This window comes from Pinus tabuliformis, chromosome 2_2, assembly GCF_031772625.1.
Source record: "Pinus tabuliformis cultivar Carrire ecotype Pingquan chromosome 2_2, CPIR1, whole genome shotgun sequence".
NCBI lineage: Eukaryota > Viridiplantae > Streptophyta > Pinopsida > Pinales > Pinaceae > Pinus > Pinus tabuliformis.
In genome coordinates this window covers 968,986,554-969,010,864 of record NC_142300.1, presented here as the reverse complement: position 1 = coordinate 969,010,864, position 24,311 = coordinate 968,986,554, and the positions used below count along the sequence as shown (strand labels likewise).

Here is a 24,311-nt window from a genome sequence, read left to right as displayed (position 1 = left end):
GAGAACTACAAATGATTCTGTCATGAAAAACTGAAAAGTATATACCTAGGATGAAACTAACAATAATAAGCATATCTGATCATGATGCATAAAATGCATAAGAAAAAAATCCCCAATATGTAGAACATAATAAAAAGTACAAAAGAATAGATGACAATGCCCAAAAGCAATCTGTGATACATTGCATGGAATGCCATCTGAAAATTCGTACTATATTTTTCGTTACTTTTCCAATGTCATTTCATTTTTGCTGCAATAATTTCCATGCACTCATTTTGGAAGAAAATCATGAAGCTAAAGTTAATGGTAAGCCTAAAGTGCCCTGTCAACAGGAGTTGAAGTCTTTATTTCAAAGGCAAACAACGTTTACCAAAAAAATTATGTTTTAAACATGTGCTATGATTAACTAATAATTCTTGCGTTATGTGTGGAGAATATCAGAAAGCAATTGTACTACTAGTTCCTACTAATGCCTTTGCAAGGGGGTTTAAGATATCATTACTATAAAATGACTCTATATGACTCTCGAGTTCCAGATAAATGCTCATTGGCTCAATTTGAAGCACCAACAACAAAAACATTCTGTTGCATCTTCAAAAGTACTTACAAAAATAAACTACTCTGTGCACAACATGCCTCTTTTGAATTGGAGTCAAGATAACATATTGACCACTATGAGAGTCTGAAATGTACTTTTCCTTTTCATTATTCTCCTTTTGTTGCTTGCCAAGAGCGGTGATCTTGAAGTGCTCTGAAAATGATTGAACAGGGCACAGAGGCATCCATTTGAGATAATTCGTGAAAGTAGTTCCCTATCGAAGTGATAGATATAAAATATAGACATCTTAGATTTCACACTGTGAAGTTACCTCTTTCTGAATTGAAGACACTCTAATTATTCTCCAAATGCACCAAGGCTATTGATAAAATAGAGACCCCACCTATAAAATAGAGTTTTATCCTCAGACAGATAGGAAAAACTTGGTTAGGTTGAAAGGGAAAGCATAAAACTCTTCACTTCTAGGATCAGTTTTGAATGAATGGAACTTATCCCACCAATGATGGCCTCTGTCTTTCCTTGTTGAACTCTCCCCCATATGTAGAGTGTTATCCAAAAAAAATGCCACGCTACCAGCAACTAAAGGTGGTGACGAGAAAATCACATTGATAATGTCATTGAATTGTTAAAAAAGCCATTCAAAAATGTTTAAAGTTAAAAACATTGAAAATTTGAAGAATGAAGGGAATGTTGCCACAACGAACTGCTAGCCAAAAAAATTCAATTTAGTCCCTGAAAGAAGTTGTAAGAACCCTACCCATCGTCCATGAGTGTGGACTGGACCATGACCAGAAGAAACTGTAAATTCATTGAAGTACTGTGGTACCGATAATCCCAAAAATAGAGAGAAGCCTAAGATGAACTTCATCCTGAAACTATTTAGATTGCAAAATTGAAGGAAACTAAGACCCCCACCAGCTGCTCTTCAAGAATACAAAAAATTTCAGAAATGAGGCAAAACCCAAAGAATTGTTGTTCTACCCTACAATTTTAAAGCTGCATCATACAAACTGTCTGCCAATATAGGTACCCAATGAATTGTTGTTTTACCCTAATATGTTGAAATTACATTGTACAAACTAAGTGTCTGCCAATATGAGTTAACCTTAAGGTTTTATGCATACATCCATTATACATTATGGCAACAATTAAGATACTACTAGTTGACTGACTTTGCAACTCAGCGCATAGGATTTGTGTACACTGTATACATACCAACATAACCAAAGAGGAGATAGTATACGACAACGACAACGAGTGCTGGAATAGAAGCAAAGATTGCTCCAAATTTGCCTGGAACACATTAACATGAAATTAGCAATGCAAAATCCTAGACGAGGGAATAAACCCCAAAATGAGAACAATATCCCAACTTGAGTTGATTATCACCAATAACAGAGAAGAATATCATAAATCCTGTTGATATCTGGAGCACCCTGCAACTCCCAATTCATGTCAACCCCAAAAGACCAGCATTCTCATTGCAAATTCCCAAGATAAGACAAATTTCAGAGCTAGTATTGCCAGAAATGGGTCAAGTTGCAGCTAAAGTTGCCAGAAATGGGTCAAGTTGCCTAGTTCTTACATTGATACTGTGGACCCATTTCCAGTTCCAAACATCCCATCCAATAAAATTCCAATTCCCTGTAGAGAGGACCATTACATTCCATCAACGACAATGATACAATATTCCAATTACCTGAAGCAATAAGGGTGAAAGAAACAAATCCATTTCCTTACCTGCCAGCCTATACCACAGCTGATGATAGATGGAGGGGGAGGTGTGGCACTTGCAAACCTTGAAACAACATAGAATGTACCAGTAGACTGCAAATTTATGAAAGAAAAACAAAATAGTAGTTAATACCCAATTTTGTTTTTAAATAGAAACCCATAGATAACTATCAGAAATGTCAACGGGATAAAGAAAATAAAAGAGAAGAAAGAATATCTGATATATGGCAAGCAGGCAGACCTCAACAAGAGACACAAATGCTGCAACCATCATTGCAAAAGACTGTCCTCCATCAAAAACAGGTCCTCCCCATTGAAATGGATATGGAACACTTATCCTGCAGAATAATAAAGACCATGCTGAGGCTTTGCATGAGAACGTACTGTATGAAGTGACATGACAATTAGTATGCATGCTTCTTGTAAGAATGCATACCATTTGGCACCACTAACTAGTCTAGAACGGTCTGTTCGGCAATGGGCTTGGGTCTTTTGAGGGGTATGCTTGTATGCTCCACCTACAGTGAGAATATGGGCATATGCCCACACAATAGCAACTGCAATTATGATGGAAAAACGCTCAAATAAAGGCTTCTTACGAGTCTTGATATGTTGACCATACTGAAAGGGAGGACAAAAGAGTTTAATCAGTTAGTTTCGTTCAGCAACATATTAGTGCCACAATCTTTCCAATTATAAATCATTTAATACAATAGATTTAAAAAAGCATGGGAAGACTAGGAACATGATATATGATATATATCTAGAGAGATACACTCTAGAAGTTTACACATAATGGTAATTGGTTAATTCCTTACCTGTGAAAAGAAGACCAGTGCAATAAGTTGTGGAAGCCCTATTTCAATGCATTTCCCCACCTGTAAATAACATCAGAGTACAACACTTCATTTGACTTTTTTTCAAAAAAAGAGGATATATTTTCAAACAAAACGGAAATTCAAATAGAATAGATATTACAAAATATACATCCAAACATAAATTTGAAGGCAGGTAATATGGATATCCAAACGTATGGGTGTTTGGTGAACAGAAGAAATTCCAAGTTTGACGCGAAAAACCTATCAATCTATTGAAAATTGCAAAACTGGTTTCGATAGGACCCAAAACTTATTATTGTAAATGCAAGTTTAACTGGTTGAAAGTTAAAATAAAAACTAAGAGTTGGGCTATTAACTAATAGCTGAATAAACTGACATGATTTGGTTGAAGACATATGAGGTCAATTTTAGTGAGTTAAAGTTCATTAAATTGACAACACTTGAGTCAGGTCATTCTTATTCTAGTCACTAATACTTTTACTGCATGCAAATATTTCTGAAATACATTTGAACCAAATGAAAGGACTTCATCTATGCTAGCTACTCAAGCTAGAAAGTGTATCAGCGCAAGTAAAATCGAATCCACTGGATTCAAAAAGATTCAGTAGCTATGTCATTTAGTCATTATAGCTTAAATTTTCACAATGGTGGTTTCTTCGTCACAGCAAGCTCATCTTCCTACGGAGATAATGGACAAATAAGAGACTATTTGCTGACACTGATTAAAGAAGGGAAATTTAGATCTCTAGTCCCATTTCATCCCAACAGGGAAACTTTACAGATCAAGAAAACATCTCATTGGCAGTGCAAAGTCACTCAAATGCCATGCCTGGGGAGGCTCCACCTAGTGGTGTTGTCTATGTGGATGCTAGCCTTTCACATTGGCTAAAACCTACAGAACCTAGCCTTCTTGCTACAGGAAATTAGCACATGAGCGAGCTCTGCCTGAGCACAGTCAACGGGTATTAGATCCTTCTAGGACAAACGAATTACTACAAGAGATACAAATTATCCACAGAAGTTTCTAATCGCAGCGAACTGCTTCAGTGACAATATCCCTGGTTGTGGACCTCATCAGGAAAGTAACTGAATTTATCATAATTGTTCTTCTAGGTTGCGGATCAGTACAAATAGTTCAGACTCCAGAGAGGCCAGGGTAATTTAATTATTACAGTTGACACTACTCAGTTGACATTTGTTGTGGTGCTCAATCTGTTTGTCAAAAATAGCTGCTGATTGAATACAGTACTTGGTGGAACATTGTACTTATTGTGGATGAATGATCAGTCCTATTCAGTGTGGATGAATGATCAAGAAAACATCTCATTGGCAGTGCAAAGTCACTCAAATGCCATGCCTGGGGAGGCTCCACCTAGTGGTGTTGTCTATGTGGATGCTAGCCTTTTACATTGGCTAAAACCTACAGAACCTGTTGACAATGGCTACAGAGTGCTTTCATCTCAAAAAGGTGGCAAAGAAAATCTGTCTAAAGGTATAGAATTGTCTTCATGACAAAATATCATGGAGTCAGGGATTAATAGACAATGGAATTCTCCATGATCTCCAAACCAACAAGTTGCAACAATTCATGCATCACCACTTTCAGAATCACTTTCACCTCCAAGTACAGATTGTAGACCTGTTTTTGCAGTGCCAGGAATGCAGAATTCGGAAGGTGTGATGGAAAAGCAGTCATCACCTTTAAGATCACCCTCAAGAAGTAATGATGAAAGGCCTATTTTGGGGGCCCTATCAATCGAGCACATACAAGAAATGACTCGAAGTCAGCTATCGCCTAGAAGATCACCATCGAGTAAAGATCTTGATGATAGACCTTTTTTGGGAGCAGTTGCATCCAGATAAGATCATTTAACCGTACTATGGGTTTTCTACATTCTTTGGCCAATTTTCCTTTGATACTTGTTTGCGACAAATCATAAACACTTCAACTAAAATGCATTTTATTCATAGAAATGGTAACAATCTGCAAGTCACTTTGCACTCTTAAAGTTTTCTCCCCTAGGATTCCCAAACTTAGCGCACCTCTAACTTTGGTTGAACCCTTCCTCCTCTGACTCCAGTTAACAGATTCCACCCTAGTTAGTAAGCTTTCTTTATTTTCTGTTCTGTTCTGGAAAGCAGGGAAGCTATCGATCCGGAAGATATCCAAGCTTGGTGGCAGATAAGTTTATGTAGGAAAGTACTTTAAAATCTCTATTTGTAACCAATACGCCACAATCGATCATGGTTAGCAATTTTTACTAGTAAATTCTGAAAATGCGCCCAGTCATCATCTTTAACCTTGACAGTGATGAATCAAAAAAACAATGATGTGCTTCGATTCTAATTTCAAAACACTGTTTCTAGTCAGATAAACGGGCAAAATCGCTTTCAACTACAACTTACATTAAAATGGCAATATATTCTAAACTGAAGCTGAAACGTACCTGCAAGGCTTACAGATTCGAGGCAGAGAACTGATTTATTCGACGCAGAAAATTGATTTAACCTGTACCTGCCATAAAAAACCCACAACAAACCCCTGGACTGAGATTATAACGCTGTAAGCAAAAAGAGACAAAATGGGATCAGAAAAGCCAGTCTGAACTAACCACTGAACTTTGAACAGAAGAACCAGAGAACTCTGAGCAGCTGAACGAACAACTTCTGAATGAAAAGCACATTTGCTGGAATGAAAAGCACATTTGCTGGAATGAAAAGCACATTTGATACCTCCGATAACCCTGATGGAATCACCAAGTTTTTCAAATACCTCCGATAACCCTGTGAATAACGGAGAGCTAGCCAGCAACGCAGGTCGTGCAGAGCAGGGTGAACAACAGAAATGGTAAACATTACTGCAGCAGGTCGTGGAAGAGCCCAGAAACATCATTGCAGCAGGTCGTGGAAGAGAAAGCGGAAAGCAGGAGGAGCAGAAATCGGAAAGCAGGTGAGGGAGGAATAGTCCGAGAACATATGCCAGTTGTCAAGTAAACCCTACGCTAGTTGTCAAGGTAACCAGATGCCAGTTGGACGCTAGAGAATGAAAAGGTAGACGAAAAAACTCAACCAAAGGAAGGCCTATCGGCCTAAATATATTATGGTTTCAAAATGTTAAAGTGGTGGGTGTAAATACATGGTCCATACCATATTTAACAAGACCATATTGAACAATAAATTCGACGACATACATATATATAAGAAGACCATATCGAAGATAAATTCACTGACATACATATTAAACAAACGGTTGGGGTGTTCAACCATGTAAATGTTATTTATGAAATTTGGCATATATCGAAGTGGTGTACCAACTTACATGGTATGGTTGTTGCAACCAACATATACAATAAACAATGCCAATACAACCATATAACAGGCCCTCCAAAAATGAATCAAACGCACCGAATGGGGGTCAGTAGGGTTGGAACCCTCGACCTGCCTGTGCTCAACAAAGGACTTTAACTAACACGTGCCAATGACGCCCTTGTTAAGTATGCCCTCCAAACGAATATAAAAAGTTATTTTCCATTCAAACCGGAGAGAAGACGAAACCATGAGCACCTGAGCGTGTGGATCTATGAGCGAGAATCCACAAGATGCCAAAAAAATTCTCTTGAGGGCCAGAGATGCCAATAACAAAATTTGACAAGTGGATAGTCATTTTTACCTGTTTTATCTCCACGAGTCCAACTGTACATCAGAATCTCCATCTGAGCAGCAAAAATGCTGGGGTTCAGCAGCAAGGAATCTTTGGAGAATCTTTTGGAATCTAAAGGATTCCCTTGGAGGCTGATTTTTGCCAGTGTCAAAATGATGCTGATTTTATAGTCATTTTCTAATAATTTCATAGGGAGCGCAATGGTTTGCTTTGAATATTCATCCGAGCAATGGATTTTCCAGTCATCTTTAGGAAGGAATCTTTAATATTCTTGAGGGTCCAAAAGTTGAGGGTGTCATAATTGGACAAGTTTACAGTTGATTTTACATCATTCATCCCCAAGAATTTAACTGTGGTGTCTGTTTTAGCAGATGCGCTTTGAATTATTCGGCCATTTCTGAGAGTGGAGGTATATGATGCAGTTATGTCATGCTTTTCTTATGTTTTGCTGAGATGGTGTTTTATTGTCGAGATCCCTGATTGCTATTACATTGAGGGATACTTGTATGCCACATTATGTGAGATTTTATTAGCTTGTCATGCTGAATGAAGACCCATTTGAGTGAGAGTTCATGAGAATGTCTCATGGAGATACATGTCACTCTGGTTGAGGGTGTCATCCTTGTAATCACAAACATGCCACATACATCATCATCTTGCAACATTAATGAAGTGAATTTCCCACTCTTGAGACCACGACCCAGAGACATAACCCACACTGGGTGAACTCCATTATAAATGTGTTTGTGTTCTTTGATTTGATTCTTGTTGTTATGTTTCATCTTCCTTACAGTATGCACATGTGGCTTTTCATACTCTTTCATATGCAATTCTGCTAACATCAAAAAAGTAAAAGATCTTGGATAATTTCGGTAGTTGAAGAGATTTGGATCATTTGTTGATCTTGCAGACGAGGTATCCTCCCCGAACTATACTAAGGTACGTTGGTTTATTGTGATTTGTTTTAGCTGACATGATATACCTTGTAGGAAGAAATATCAAAATGGCTAGTAAGATGGTAAACTATAAAGACTCTCCCTATGGATTAGATGAGTAGCATGGTGTTGGTAATTCTTCTGATTTGGCAGATACACTAAGAAGCTTAAAGGAGGAAATAAGGAGTTGCAAGCAGAGAATGACCGAATCATACAAGCACAGGAGAAACTAGTAGAGGTAAATGCAACGATACATCAGAGTTTGTCAAAATTGCAGCGATAAGGACCGCTTCATATCAACCATGAGCAGGAGGACAAAATTAATGGGGCATATGGAAGTAGGTCGCATGGTGGTCACATCTCAGATAGAGATGACACTATCAGAGATGGCAGATCGTTGGACACTTTGGATAGGAGAGGTGATAAACACAGGTACCATTTAGTTCTTGTTTTGACAGGCATGATGATCGACATCATTATCATCCTTACAGGAGGAGCGACAGGGGGTATTTTCCAGATGAGTTTAAGAAAGAAAAGCCACCTACATTTGATGGAGAGATGAAGAAATCACAGGATGCAGAGGCATGGTTACTTGGCATAAGGAAGTTCTCAGGTTGTATGATTACTCAGAAAACATGAAAACCATAATAACAACATTAAGTCTCAGAGGTAAAGCAGACATTTTGTGGGAAGATGTGGAGAATTTCAAAGGTATACATGAGGATAACTTGACGTGGAATGAGTTTGAGCGGCTATTCAAGAATAATTACCTATGAGAGAGATACTTTGATGACAAGGCGAAGGAATTCTATGAGCTAAAGATGGGATCTATGATAGATTATGAGTACACTAGCAAGTTCTTGGAGCTACTAAGGTATGTGCCTTACCTCAAGGAGGAGAAGGCCATGATTCAGAGATTCACTAGTGGGTTACCGATGGCATTCAAAGATAGAATTGATTTTGATGAGCCTAGATCATTGGAGGAGGCCATTTGAAATCTAAAGCATTGTTATGAACAATCGAAGCGCAGGTTTGAGAATAAGCTAGAATAGAAAGCTAATGCAAAGAAGAAAGGAAAATGGGACAAGAAGCGAGTAAGACCTCTAGATTCAAGTAATAAGGAGAACGTAGTGCCACCTAAGAAGTTCATTGCATTTAAAAAGGACAGGGACATCGATTGGGGGAGCAGAACAAGGATGCAGCCTAGAAGCCTATAGAGTGTTGGACTTGTGGCGTGCTTGTGGCAAAGATCATCGCAGGAGATATTGTCCACAAAATCATGGTGGTACGCCTCAAATATATACTGCACAGGAGGCATAGACTGTTGGGGATGTCGGTCAGAGCGTTTCTCGTATTTATGCAGCATTGGATAACAAACATGTAGACCACTAGGCATTTATCATTGAGCTAGATGGTAAGCTTTGTGATAAAGTTATTTCTATTTTGATTGACCCTGGATCTAATTATAGCTATGTCCTGACTTGGTGGATAAGTGTGGCTTGAATAAGGAATTGCATGCAGAATCCTGGTTAGTGTAGTTGGCTACAGGTACAAAGAAGCGAGTTCATCATTGGGTAAGAGCTTGTGCATTTGATTTGAATGGTGTGTGCCTACCGCAACACTTTTTAATGTATTACCGTTGGGATCATACAATATGTTGTTGCGCATGGATTGGTTGTTCCTTCATAGAACCAAGGTGGATTGTTATGACAAGGCCATTGAGTGCTTGGATGAAAATGGGGAACCCAGAGTCTTACAGGGAAAGAATAAAGCCACATCAGTTAGGATGGGGATAGCTATGCAAGCAAAGCATAATCGCAGGAAAGGATGTGTGTTATTCACAGTGCACATTTCTAGTGACAAAGGTAAGGAGGTTGAGGATGCATATGTTTTGAGTAGGTACCCAATTCTACAATAGTTTCAAGATGTATTTGCTGAGGATATTTCAAAGTTTCCACCTCACAGGGAGGTAGAATTTTCTAACGAGTTTGCGTCAGGGGTAGCTCCAAGATCAAAGGCACCTTACAAGATGAGTACACCTGAGCTGGTAGAGTTGAAGTTGTAGTTGAAGGAAATTTTGGACAAGGGATACATTAGGCCAAGTGTAGCACCTTGGGGCACACCAACATTGTTTGTGAAGAAGAGATATGGCACTCTTAGATTATGCATTGACTACAGGCAGTTCAACAAAGTGATCATCAAGAACAGGTATCCATTGTCGAGGATTGATGACTTGTTCGATAGTTGAAGGGAGCATTAGTGTTCTTGAAGATTGATTTGAGATTCAGATATCACCAGGTACGCATCAAATAGGAGGACATTTACAAGACAAATTTTCGGACTAGGTATTGGGATTATGAGTTTGTTGTAGTTCCATTAAGTTTGAGTACTGCTCCAGCTACATTTATACTTAATGAATAGTGTGTTGTGTCCGTATTTGGATAAGTTTGTTATTGTGTTCATTAATGACATATTGGTATATTCTAAAAACGAGGAAGAGCATGTTGAGCATTTAGCAATAGTGTTGAGGTTGTTGAGAGAGCATCAATTGTATGTTAAGCTTAGCAAGTGTAGTTTCTTTTAGACTAAGGTACATTACTTGGGACATGTTGTCTCCAAGGAGTACATTGCAGTATATCCAGAAAAGATAAGGGCCATCATGGAGTGGGTAGCTCCTAGAAATGTAGATGAAGTGATATATTTGGTGGGGTTAGCAGGCTATTACAGGAGGTTCATCAAAAACTTCTCACAGATTGCTTATCTTATCACATCATTGCAGATAAAAGGTAAGAAGTTTGAATGGGCAGAGGAGTGTGAGGCTTGTTTTGAGAGGCTTAAGCAATTGTTAACACATGCACCCATGTTAAAGATTACAGATCCAGACAAAAAGTTTGTAGTATGTGCAAATGCTTGCAAGAAAGGACTTGGTGGAGTCCTCATGGAGGAAGGATAGATGGTATGCTACGAGTCACAAAAACTGAATGAGCACAAGCAGGACTACCCCACACATTATCTTGAGTTGGCAGCGATCATACATGCATTGAAGATGTGGAGGCACTACCTTCTGGGTAGGAGGTTTGTGTTGATGAGTGATCACAATGGGTTCCTGTATCTATTTTACCAACGAAACCTGAATGGTAGGAAGGCTCAGTGGTTGGCCAAAATCAGTGAGTTTGATTTTGAGATCAGGTATATTAAAGGTAAAGAGAACAGGGTGGAGGATACTCTTAGCAGGCGGATATAGGTAAATCGCTTAGCAGTTATGAGCTCCTATGGGACAGATTTACAGGATAGTATCTTGCAGAAAGGTCAGCAACATGTCAGGTATATGGAGATTATGCACAAGTTGCAACAGAGTACAGGTACATGTACATGTGGTGGTACAGGTATATGTACATGTAGTAGTACATGTATAGGTGCAGGCAGTGGTATAGGTATAGGTACATGTGTAGGTGCACACGATGTGGACTATTGTCTTACAACAGATGGATTGGTTAGATTTAGGGACATGATATATGTGCGAGACAATAGTGAGCTCAAGAAGGTGATCTTGATGGAGTTTCATGCGAAACGATATTCATGTCACCTAGTCTATCAAAAGACATTGACCACAATGAAGAAATTTTATTATTGATCAAACCTCAAGAGGGATGTAGCAGAGTTTGTGGCTAGGTGCTTTGATTGTCAGCGGGTGAAGGTAGAGTGTAAGGATCCAGGTGGACTACTACAACTGATTGTGATTCTAGAGTGGAAATGGGAGGTCATTTCCATGGACTTTATCACAGGTTTTCCGAGGATAGTGAGACAACATGATTCCATCATGGTTGTTGTGGACAAGTTGAAAAAGGTTGCACATTTCATTCTAGTGAAGTCTACATTCTCAAGTAGCGATGTAACACATGTATTCATCATATATGTGGTCAGATTGCATGGTGTTCCAAAGAAGATTGTGTCGGACATGGATGCAAAGTTCACTTCCAAGTTTTGGAAGGAGTTGTTTGCAGGTTTGGGCACAGAGTTGGCCTTCAATACAACTTATCATCCACACACTAATGGACAAAAAAATAGGGTCAACAGGATATTGGAGGACATGTTGAGGATGTATGTGATGCATCAACAATGAAAGTGGGAAGAGTATATTCCACTGGTAGAGTTTGCTTACAACAATGGGTATCAGGAATCTTTGAAGATGAGTTCATTTGAGGCATTGTATGGGCAGAGTTGCAATACTCCCATCAGTTGGAGTGATCCAGTTAACATGGTGTTGATTGGACCAGACATGTTAGCGGACATGGAACAGGAAATGCAGGTAATCAAGAAGAATCTAAAGGCAACACAAGATAGGTAGAAGAGCTATGCAGATCGGAACATGTTGTTCAAGGAGTTCCAAGTTGGGGAACAAGTGTATTTGCACATCAAACCAAAGAAGAGCTCCTTGCGGATTGGATCATGTGCCAAGTTGGCACCACAATTTTGTGGACCCTTCAGTATTATTGAGAGGATTGGGCCAGTAGCCTATCGACTTGCACTGCCTCCGACAGTGAAAGTCCATGATGTTTTCCATGTGTCATTTCTTAAGAAGTATGTTAAAGATGTTGATCATGTGATTGATTGGTCTGTATTGTAGGGGGAACCAGACGGAGAATTACAGTCGAAGCTCTCTCATTATTCTCTCTCTCTCTCTCTCTCTCACACTCTTGGACACTTAGAGTTTTCTTGGAGCACTCTTGAAGGGTGTGGCATACTTGGAGTTTTGGAGCAAGAAAGCAAAGGAAGAGCAGGAAAGCGCAAGAGGACATCAAGATCAACAACTACAATGGGATTTTCTTGCATGTACCGAGTTCCATGTATGTTCCCTCACTAGTTTTGGCATGTGTGGTATATGCATGTAGTTTATTGGTCATGATATGCCACTAGCATGGAGGATTGCCTAGATTGACAATGGATTTGTCCAACCTTGACATTTCCTAGATAACCATGGTGATTGTGGATTTAGTTCCTTGTTTTGTTTTAGTTGGTTCTCATCTTTCCTTTAGCTTGGGTTGAGTTACTAGTTCTTGGAAGCCCTCATTGGACAAATGCTCTGGAATCCCTGTAACAACTTGGGTTAAGTTACTAGTCTTGGAAGCCTTGGTTCGACAAACGCTCCAGAAGCCCTAGGTGGGAGGAGTTACTAGTCTTGGAAGCCATAGTTGGACAAATGCTCTGGAATCTAGGAATAAGTTGTGGGTTGAGTTACTAGTCCTGGAATCTTTGGTTGGAACAAATGCTCTGGAGCCCTGGAAGGCTTGGGTAGAGACCAATCTGATGATGGTTTTGTGATACATGACCATGAGGTGGAATCACTCTTTGATGGGTTGAGGTGGATGGCCTCTGGAAGCCCTGGATGGTTTTGGATTGATGTGTTATATGAGATCCCACATTCATGTTTGGAATATGGCACGAGGGTGAATGGCTGAAAAGAGATTTGGCTCAGCCATTCTACGGTCAGGTGGAACGTGGTAGTACCATCCCATGTTTGGATTTTGCATCATAAATATGAGGTTATTTATCCTTGTATTTCTATGAGTATTATATTGGTTTCTATGTGGATCGCATGGTTGTGGTTTCCTTGGTATTTATGTTGCTATTATGATGGTTATGTATATGTTTTATGATAGTAGCTATGTATGACTCTCATCATGTTTTTACTTGTAAATGAATGAACAATGTATCTATGACCTAATGGATGAAACTGTAGCTAATGTGTTGAGGCATCAATGTCTCTTAGTGATTCTCAGATGAGTATGAGAACCCTATGCTTAGAACTGTTGTTTACACATGTAGATTACATATTTGTGATATTTTTGACAAAATGCTTGTCATGCCTAGTAGGGGTCCAGTCAAGGACTTGTTCAAACATTTGCATTTGCATCATTATTTCATTGTTATCGTTATGTTCTCAAGGTGTCAATAAATTCTCGGTAGTGATCGGGGCTTTGGGCCTGAAAAAGTGGCTCAAATCTCAAGGACGATGGCATAGTACTGAGCAAAATAGTCCTTGGACGCTAGTATGCCTTGTCATGAGAGCATCCAGAGCATCCTGGACGCTATCAAACCCATAGCATGGGAGCGTCCAAAGGTCAAAAGGTCTAAAACCTCAGTGGGACCCAGGGGTTGGTTACCATAAGTGATGGGATGGTTCTCAGGGGTCTTGTAGATGATGTGGAAGAGATGTATGATGTGTTTCCATTGATTCAATTTCCTTAAGGTCACCTAGGAGGTTGAATCCAATCATAGTAGCCTCTCATGACATGTTTACCCCAGTTGGTCGGTTACTTGGGTAGATGTGGGAGGAGGGTGTTACACCACTAATTACATTTCTAGATTTTTATCCAAAAAGAACATTAAAACTCTATTTAAGCCCTACAAAATCCACAAGAAATTATTTAGGTCTCCTAAAGATAAACTAGATCCATTTTTGGGTACCGGGGTTTACTAGATTCCCTGTTTATGTGGTAAGTCTTACATTGGTTAAACGGGTAGGTCTTTTAAAGCTCATTTGAAGGAGCATATAGTTGACACAAGCCACAATAGGGTTTTGAAGTCAGCTTTGGCAGAACACTCCTTAAAAACCAAACACCTTAGCAGCTTTGACCAGACCAAAAGCCTTGTTGCTGCACCTTTCCAATTAACCTAGCTCATTCATGAAGCCATTAAGATAGAGAAACAACCTGATAATTTTAATAGGGAAGAAGGCTACAAACTTAGTATCTCCTTCACCTAATTACCCCTCGATTATCTCCCCCCTTCCCCCTTGATTATCTATCCCCTTCCCCTTGGATTGAAGCTTCCTTTCTCTTTATCATTTAATTTATTCTAATTGAGATAGTCTAATTTATAGACGAAATAGACTTTTTCACTAGAATTCTACAAAACAATTTCATGAAAGAATGTGATTTTTTGTTGTTTAAAATGCAATTTTGAATGCATAAATGGATTCAACACCTTGAAAACCCCCATGGGCCACTAGAATTCTAGAGATTAAATAACTTAAACTCAATCTTTAAAAAATTTCAGTTGGATTCTGGTTAAAATTAACCCAAAAAAACTCGTGAAACGGGCCATTTCGTCTATGAGTTAAACTATATTGTTTTAATTTATTTTTAATCTCTTATTTTAAAGCCTTTAATACGAGTGTTTGGTATAGTATTTGAATTTAAACACATCATTTCAATTTATCATTTTGTAGATTAATTTATTATAATAAAATAATTATTAATTTCTTATAACTAATAATTAATGTTATTAATTCCTCTTAACTAAATTTTTTATATTCTTGAAAAAAAAAATTAACAGTAAAGAGTACTATAATTGTATTAATCCCCTCCCATTCGCAGCAAAAATGACGAGAGATTTACATATCATGTATATTTCCATCCATGGGCATCGTTGTTTGCAGACTGGTTGTCCAAGCCCAATTTCCTTCCAAAATTATGAAAAATGACTGAGCTATTACATGACTACTAGGATAAACCTTACAAAACTACCATAGTAGAAAAATGCATTTAAAATTCGACATAAAAAAATACAGATATCAAAAAGCAGACTTAGTCATCCAGGGCAGTTGGTGAGTTGAGGTCAATTCTAGTTGTTTCTTCAGCAGTCTGAGAGTTCTGCATTTCCAATTTAATTTGGAGATCTTTGATTTGTTTGGGCAAAGCATCTATCTCATCTTCCAGCTGGCATATCTTTTGGTTCTTCTCAATTTACCTCTCTTGCATTTCATACGCTTCATCACGCTGCTAATGAAGACTTTGCTGAAGATCAGCCAATCCCACGAGTAAAGTGGAGTGCTCACGAACACAAGACCCACAAGCAGATGGGGAGAAAGTGGCCAGAGGTGAGCACTTGTCCCACTTCCTTTCTGAACGACAACCCCAAGAGACAGAGTCTGAATCATCTAGGAGAATATGACTCATCATGGAAATTAGCTCAAAGGGACTCAATTGACCAAAAGGGTAGACAACCCAACAACAACTAGATTGAACACAAAATAGCAAAACGGAACCCACTCACCTGCAATTGTCTCTCCTTGCTCCACCAAATAGAAATAGATACCCTCACTAGTAATTGACACTCTCCATACTGTGTGAAGGGGTTACCTTCCACAACCAGAATTATCCCCAGACTACCCCGACTCTACCAAAGAGTCCTTGCTCCAACAACCTTCAAAACAAAGTTAGTAACTTTTATATTGCATAAGTTAAGACCAATATGCCAACATTTATAGAATTTTCTGAGCCGAAGCCTCATGTGGAATTGAAAGACAACGAGCTTACCTCCAAGATCCCAATGTTCCACCATGATTTCCCTAACGTCTGAAATGACTTTAACATTTTGCAAATTGTCCTTCCCTCGCACAAACCATATGGAGCAAATTTTGCTCACGCTTTGAGGGATTTCACATGGTGATGGCTTGAATGTTCCTACTACGGATCCAGGTACGAGGAGTGAAATGCATATTTCCAACACTTATCCTCTCTGTCGCGCTGTGTGTTATGACTTGCTGATATTTGCAACCATGGGTCGAGTGTGTAAGCACTGATATGTTCAGATGACACTATATGGGAGGGGAGAGGGGGCACATATGGAGAGGAAGGATGTGATGGGGGTAGGGTGATCGAGAAGAGGGGTGAGGGAGGGAAAGCTATGATGGCAGGAGAGGTGACCGAGATAGGGGATGATGTGGAGGATGAGGTGGGGGAGGGGGAGACGGGAGGAGGGAACCATGTAAGAAAGGACGGAAACCCACGAGGTGAGGGGAGGGCCTATAAACTTTGGTAAAGACATTTAAATCCACAATTTTTTACATTTGTGCACGGTGTTTGGAGTAGGAGGAGAGAAGTGTCATTATTTTTAGGACTTTCACGAAAAGAATTAGGGAATAGGAAAGAAATTGTCTATTCCATTGACATTGTTGCACCCTTCTTTCATTTGGCAGGCCATGTTGGCTTTCATATCTGCATCCTTGTTTAAGCCTCTTAGGATGTAAAAAAAAATTAGATTCCCAAAGAGGGGAAGCACGCCAAGGGTTATCTTGAGAATCTGATTCAATTTGTTATTCTGGGTTACGGAGTTGTAGTTCAAGTGTTTTATGACCAAGAGGGAATCCCCCGGGATATTCATTTCCTTGATTCCTTTTTGTTGAGCTAAGGTAAGACCGAGATACAAACTGTAGGCCTCCACTTAGTTATTTGTATTTTTACCCAAACCTCAGGCATACCTATCTTCAATTATTCCTTCGGGATTAATGAGAATCCCTCCCCCTCGTGCCACCCCATTGAGATTAAATTATTATAATACTTGTTTGAAACTAACTTTCAGATTAATCACATAGAATTATTTTCAGATCACTGATTGTTAGTTTCAAATAATCATTATGGATCACAAGAGTCTAAGATCAAATATTATAATATTATTTTTCTTAATTAAAATAATAATTATTAATTCCCTTTTACGTTTTAGCTTTCTGTAATAAAATAATTGTTATTAATATTTTATAACCCCTTTGAAGATAGAGTCTAAATCTAATTTATTATGATTTATTATCTTACTAATAAAATCTATTAATAAACTCTCCAATTCATCCAATATTTATCACTCTATTATTCATATGTAAACATTCATTATTTTACTAATAAACTTTCTTTCGCATCTAATATTTAATTATTTTGTCAAAAAGTTGAATCAACCTCCATTTCCAGGTTGACTTTTAATAAAAAATATTTTGGCATTATCATAGAAAAACATTTTATTAGATTCTATTTTGATATGAATTATTTTATTATTCCCATTGTTAATATTTTATTTCAACCATGTTTTGGATCCTGCTAATTTTCATTGTTTCTACCAATTTAACAATTCAATTCTAACATTCACATTTCGTTCTAGAGTTTGGTCCATCCTACAATAATTTATTATATACTAATATATTTTATTTTATTGTTTACATATTCTTAATATAATTGAACGATAATGTCAATGTTGAAGTTTCTATTAGTGACACCTTGACTTTATAGACAACATGGCACTCATTTATGATCCTTCAAGATTTGCTTCTATCCCTGTGATGGGTGACGAGTCCACCTGAAATGTTAGACATTTGTAAATCTCCACGCAGCGAAAATATCTAGAAAACTACATCTCAATGATGACACGTGGAAGTATACATACCCAAATACTTCTTATGGTTTATTACGTTATTTTTTTCTTGCATTCAAATTCATCATAAAGCAAATACATAGAAGATCTTCAACAATAGAACAAAATTAACAGTAAGATCATAAAGAGGTAGCTAAACTATAAACATAAGTATTTACCCTAGGAAAACCCACTTGTGGGGGGTGATGGGGGGGTGAATCCAACAAGATTTTCCTTAGAGAAATTATTCAAGTCAATATAGATACATCTAAGTCAAACATAAAGTCAAATTGACAGCCTTGGTCACACCTGGTCAAATTGCCGTTTAGACAAGGCAATCTGTTACCCAAAAAATTCAACCTGGTATGCTTTGGTAGGGCTAAATTTCGGCCTTCTTTTTCACCCATGAAAACTTGGTTTTGCGACCGAGATAAGCCTAAAAACTCTACTAGAGATTCATTCTTTCTCTACCTCAAATTTGTCCTTTCTCGTTGCCTTAGATTTGTCCTATGGTTTGTCTCACATTTGCCCCATCTTTTTGCCTCGTGTGATCTGAATTGTTTGTTTGAGGAAGAGGATGAAACCTTTATATAGTCTTCTAGTGAACTGAATGGGTGTAAGCATAGGGGCAAGCTGTCCTGATTTCTTGGAGGGCCAACTTTAAGTTTTGGAGCAAAAATTTCAATATTAAAAATTCATTTTTTTCTCTCTTTTGAAGCTGACATGAAGAACATATTTTATATTATTTTAGGAATCATTATATGTATTTCAAGGACTAAAATGACATGAGGAACATGTCTTACATAATTCAAGGGCTGTATTATTAATAACAAATATTGACCATAGTTACAAAATTCAACACTCCCTATTATCTAGGAAGGTTTTCATAATGACTATCCATATGTTCTCTTGTTGACAAATTTACCTAAGAAAAGGTTTTAACAATTCATCATGAGCATCAACATCATTTAATTACCTAGTCAACCATTCTGGTTCATGGTAAATCAATAGTATCAAATAGTTACCATAATTTTGGTCAGTATCTCTAACCTATGGTGCACCATAATCAAGCTCAATGCTCCTAATAACAGTACATCATTAGCATCAACTAGTCACCATAATTTTGGCCCTTTTGACACATGGTATATAGAATAGTCTTGGTTCACAATCATGTTGGTCAATATTTTTGGCTCATGGTGAATCTACAAAGGCCTCACTCATCATGAGTAATTATGGTCCTAACACTAAATGTGCTCACTCAATCTATTTGGAAAGTCTGAGGCTAATGCCGAAAGGAACCCACTCAACTAAGTGATCCCGAGCCTCTAGGACCATTCTTCCTAATTCTAATCAACATACTTGACATAGGAATAATGACTATCCTTTGCCAGATCATTCTCCCTAATTCCAGTCAACACACTTAACACAGGGAGAATTTTTGTCCTGAATGAGCTAGCTATGTTGATGTGTCAATCCAATACATGTTGAAAGCATCCTATATCAACATCATATCCAACAAGTTGTCACTTGGATCACTATCCAAGTTGTCACTCGGAACCTAGTCAACACATGTGACCTATGGTGAAACCCTAGGTTATTACCATTCTTACATGCTAATTGAATGGTAACTCTCATGCCCGATGCTAGATGCAATCACTTTCCCACCTAAGGAGCACTATGGGCCTTGATGCTCTCTAGGCTATTTTCCTTAGCCACATTTTGTGGTCCCTAGTCAATATTTTGACTGGTCTATATTCTGACCTAGGGAGAATGTCTACCCCTCTATGAAACAACATCACCACTACCTCTAATCAAGGAAAATATTCTCAACCACTCCATATTGCCCCTGAAGTATACAAACTTCTCAATATTTTCCCTCGAGTATAGAAATTTCTCAAGCTTGCACCTAAAGTGTATAAACTTCTCAAGATTGTCCTCAAAGTGTACAATCTTCACCCTGGGACAAAGGATTTTTGTGAGCCTCACAAATACCTTCTTTACTATGTCCTGATACTTGATCTAAATGTTCTTCGACTTGTCATCATGGTCATCTCTAGCACCTAACCAATCAATCTTGTGACCAGTTATTGAAGCCACATTGCTTCTCAACTCGTTAAACTAGCTGAAATATACTCAGCCTTTGCAATCCTGAGTGCAACATATGTCTGCTTCCTGCCCAAAAAAAATCCAAATTGAATCATCATCCTGATTTGTTCTTCTTGTCCTCGACACTCGCTACCCAATCTGAATTTGTATATTCTTAAAACTACTTCCTTCACTAGAACCATCACCACAATTGTTTGATACTGAAGCAGGGCTTAACTGCTCCCTCCATCACAAAAGTAAATATTCCTACCGCTATTGCTCCCTCTATCACGTGAGTCCTTCTCCCATCAGAAACAATTCATATAATAATAAGATCAACAAAGATTCATCACATATCCATCAATCCAAGAATACCAAGCCCAACGTGTTTGCTTGTGATCGTACAAAGCCTTCTTCAATCATGAGACTTCTTCTCATGTACCTCAAAGCCCTGGGGTAACTCTATTACACTTATTCTTCCTCAATTACTACATTGAGAAAAGCAATATTGCATCCACCTGGCGCAATTTTCAAAGCAATACAAATAATAATAGTTCTAACAGAAGTGTACTTGACAACTGGAGCAAACATCTTGTAATGACCATCTTCTTCTTTCTAGGAGAAACTTTGAGTTTCAACTCTTACTTTGTGATTATCTATGTTGCAATGTGCTACATGCTAGATCTCGTAGATCCATAAGGTATATTTCAAACTTGTTGATCTGACTGCTCCCTTTAAGCTCGAATCTCATCTAGTACAATTTTTCTCAACATAAATAACGGATTTTGGAGATTCCTCTAGTTAAAAACTTTGCTTCAATCTTCCACTAATTCCATATGCTATCAGATCCTTTGCAGCCTTCACTATGTACCTCCAATCCTCACTAGGAGGTCATGGAAGAACGATTATAACCCAACAAAAGAAACAAAGACAAGAGGCTAACTAATAGTAAAGCACCACCAACAATAATAATCAAGAATACATATATAAAGTACTTATCTTTTGAGGATTAAAGGGAAAGGTCAGTGCCCTCTTGATCTTGGCATCTTGCATCCATATTGTAAATTTATCGATCTCATCCTCATCATCAACATGGTGTCATTCCTTCATTGCATGAGCTAGGGTTTCTTCTTTCAATGGAAAAATTAATCTGGGTCAAACTCTAGGGTTTTATCCACAAACTCTAGGACCTTCCATTCTGATAAGGTTTGCAAACCCTAAAATTTTCATTTACACCCTTTCTTCTCAAACAATAGCCAAGATCAAGCAATGACACCCTCATACCTTAATATTAGCATGTTTATGCAATTCCCAACATCTTCAAAAACTTATCAATATTTCTTGTAAGTATGTTCAATAATGCCATCATGGACTTATCAAAGGCCTCAGTTCCAAGTATATGTCAGAGACCTTTAACATTTCTCTCTTTTGTAGATGTAACATAGTTCCACTCTATCAATCCATGCAACTTTTATCAAAGATAAGGGCCACTTCAAGGAAGCCCTGAGCAATCATTGTTGGAACATCAAGTGTGTCAAAGAGGCTAGCATTTCCGATGAACACAACAATTGTTGAAATGTATAAGTGAAGAATAATTGTCATACCATTGTTAAGTTTTAGCACATACCACATCTATGTACTTTAATGTCATATTTCAAGATAACATGCCAGATCAGTGTACCACCTTCGGATTATGTATGTTCTCAAACAAGATTATGTATATTCTGATCAATATAGGAATTATGTTCTTGAATATGGTCTTATTTCCGATATTTTTGAATTTATGTGGCTTATGTCAATGACTGAAGTAACGACAAAAGGTCCTTCAAGTCGTTGTCTTTACTTTCTACATTTCATTACTTCTCCAATTCCCAACCCGATCCTTAGATGGAATATAAGTCAAATTAATGTGATATTAGTTCATAATTATATCTTAAACCCGACTTTGACTTTTGTTTTCTTGAGTGGATATATGACTAGAATCTTCCGCATATGGAGCTTCAGTATGTTCCTTGATAACCTCATTACCTCATGGATATATGTGCCAATAGATGTTATAACTACCTCCATGTATCAAGAGATCCTCAAACTAGGGGTTGAAACATAAATCTAACCAACTCACATGTTATTATGTATTCGAGACCTTCATTCTAAAAATAGTTTTTTTGGATTCATGAAATAAGGGGATTGCCCTTTTTTAATAAGCCATATACAATTTTTATGCCAACTCATAGATTCATGAAGTAGGAGGTTGGCCGACTAAAATTTGTGATGCTTAGTGGTTAGGTCTCATAAGTTGTGTCAAATAGAGAGAATCAAGGGAGTTGTTCTACTATTAGTTATTCTCCACATCATCATAAACAAACCCAAGTTTGAAAAAAACCCACATAAGCAAAGGTGCTCAGGAAACAAACCTCCAACTAAGTCAAAGTGGATCAAACTAGCTATTAAGAGTGATATGATCACTTGAAGCAACTTCTATCATTTTTTTTTTTTTGGAAGGCTAGAATCATCGTAAAAATTTGTAAATTACGAGAAAGTATCACTTTTGAGGCATCTTGACCTTGTTTCCAAAGGTTTGAGGCCTTTGTAGTTGTATTTGACCTCTATGGATATCCTAGCTCTTGCAACCATATTTGACCTTCTGTAACCACCTCTCACAACCTACTTGTGGCATTTTTGGCCTCTTTTTCTAGACCGCTCTTCCCATGTTGATTTTTTCATAGCATCTTCTAATTGATAATTACTTCTAAGGATTTCTTACGGTAATTTTTAATTGCATTCAAATTCATCATAAAACAATTAATAGAACAAAATTGACACCAGAGACAACTAAACAAGAAACACAATTATTTACCCTGGGAAAACCCACTTAGGGGGAAAGCCCAAAAACATTTTCATTAGAGAAATTATTCAAGTCAGCAGAGATACATATAAGTCAAACATAAAGTTATATTGACAACCATGGTCACACTTGGTCAAACTACCCACTAGACAAGTCAATTTGCTGGCCAACAAAATCGGCCTAGTCTGCTCTGGTAGCGACAAATTTCAACCATTTTTTCACACAGGAAAAATTGATTATGCTGCCCAGATAAGCCTAGAAACTCTGCCACAAATTCCTTTTTCCTCTGCCTCATATTTTTCCTTTCGCTCTACTTCAGATTCGTCCTTTCTCTCTGCCTTAGATTCGTCCTATGCTTTGTCTCAGATTTACCCTATATTTCCGCCTTAGGTGATCCGAATTACTTGCTTGAGGAGGAGGATGAAACCTTTATATAGTCTTCTAGTGAATTGAATGGATGTGACCATTGGGGCAAGCCGACCTGACTTCTTGGAGGGGCGAATTTATGTTTTGGTGCAAAAAAATCAAAATTAGAAATTCAAAATTTTCTCTCTTTTGAAGTCGACTTGAATAAAATGGCTTATATTAATCATTATATGTATTTCAAGGACTAAAATGACATGAAGAACATGTCTTACATAATTCAAGGGCTAAATTATTAATTATGAAGACCGACCATAACTACAAAATTCAACACACATAACTTCATGAATTACAAATTTGCGAAACTTCCCAATTACTTTGTGTATCAAGCACTACAATTTCAAGTAATGATTGGAGATGAAGGTATCATAATTTGGTTAGGGAAGTGCCATAATATTAAGTTGAATATGTGGGAGTATTTGTTGGTTAGTCTCATTATTGCAATCCAAATGGGTAGTGTTGATGTTGTATCAAAGGTTCATTTCCTATAATCATTGGGAATAGTGGCCCTTATTTTTCAAGATATTTGCATAATATTTGTCTCATAAGGAAAGCAAAATGTGCATAGAGGTACCCAAAGGAAACCTAGTAAAGTGATAAGCTCCAATAGCAAGACAAGATTGTTGAAAGGGACACGAAGGTGTAACTGCACAATTGTGTTTATTAGACACTCAAACATTTATATCCTCTTCCCAAGTGGATCTCCAAAAAGTTATCAACGACCATTCCAAGGTATTTAAATAAATTCCTACGGGTACTCCACCTTCCTAAGATCGTGGCCATGCTATTCATGTGTAACTTGGAAGTGTACCGACTAACATCAAGCCTTATAGGTATCCACATGCACAAAAGAGTGATTTTGAGTGTATGGTTCGAGAAATGTTAGAGGTGGGCATCATCCAACCTAGATAGAGTGATTTCTCTTCATGAGTGGTGATAGTAATCAAAAAGGATGGTTCATGGAGTATGTGTCCACACTACAAACAAATCAATAAAATGACAATCAAAGATAAGTTTCCTATTCCTGACATTGATAAATTATTAGATG

General features: G+C 37.8%; 1 pseudogene; it reads right to left on the bottom strand.

The window, feature by feature from the left end:
* Nucleotides 1–962: 962 nt before the first annotated feature.
* Nucleotides 963–5,988, bottom strand: LOC149196458 (nucleobase-ascorbate transporter 6-like; annotated as a pseudogene).
* Between the last annotated feature and the right edge of the window lie 18,323 nt (nt 5,989–24,311).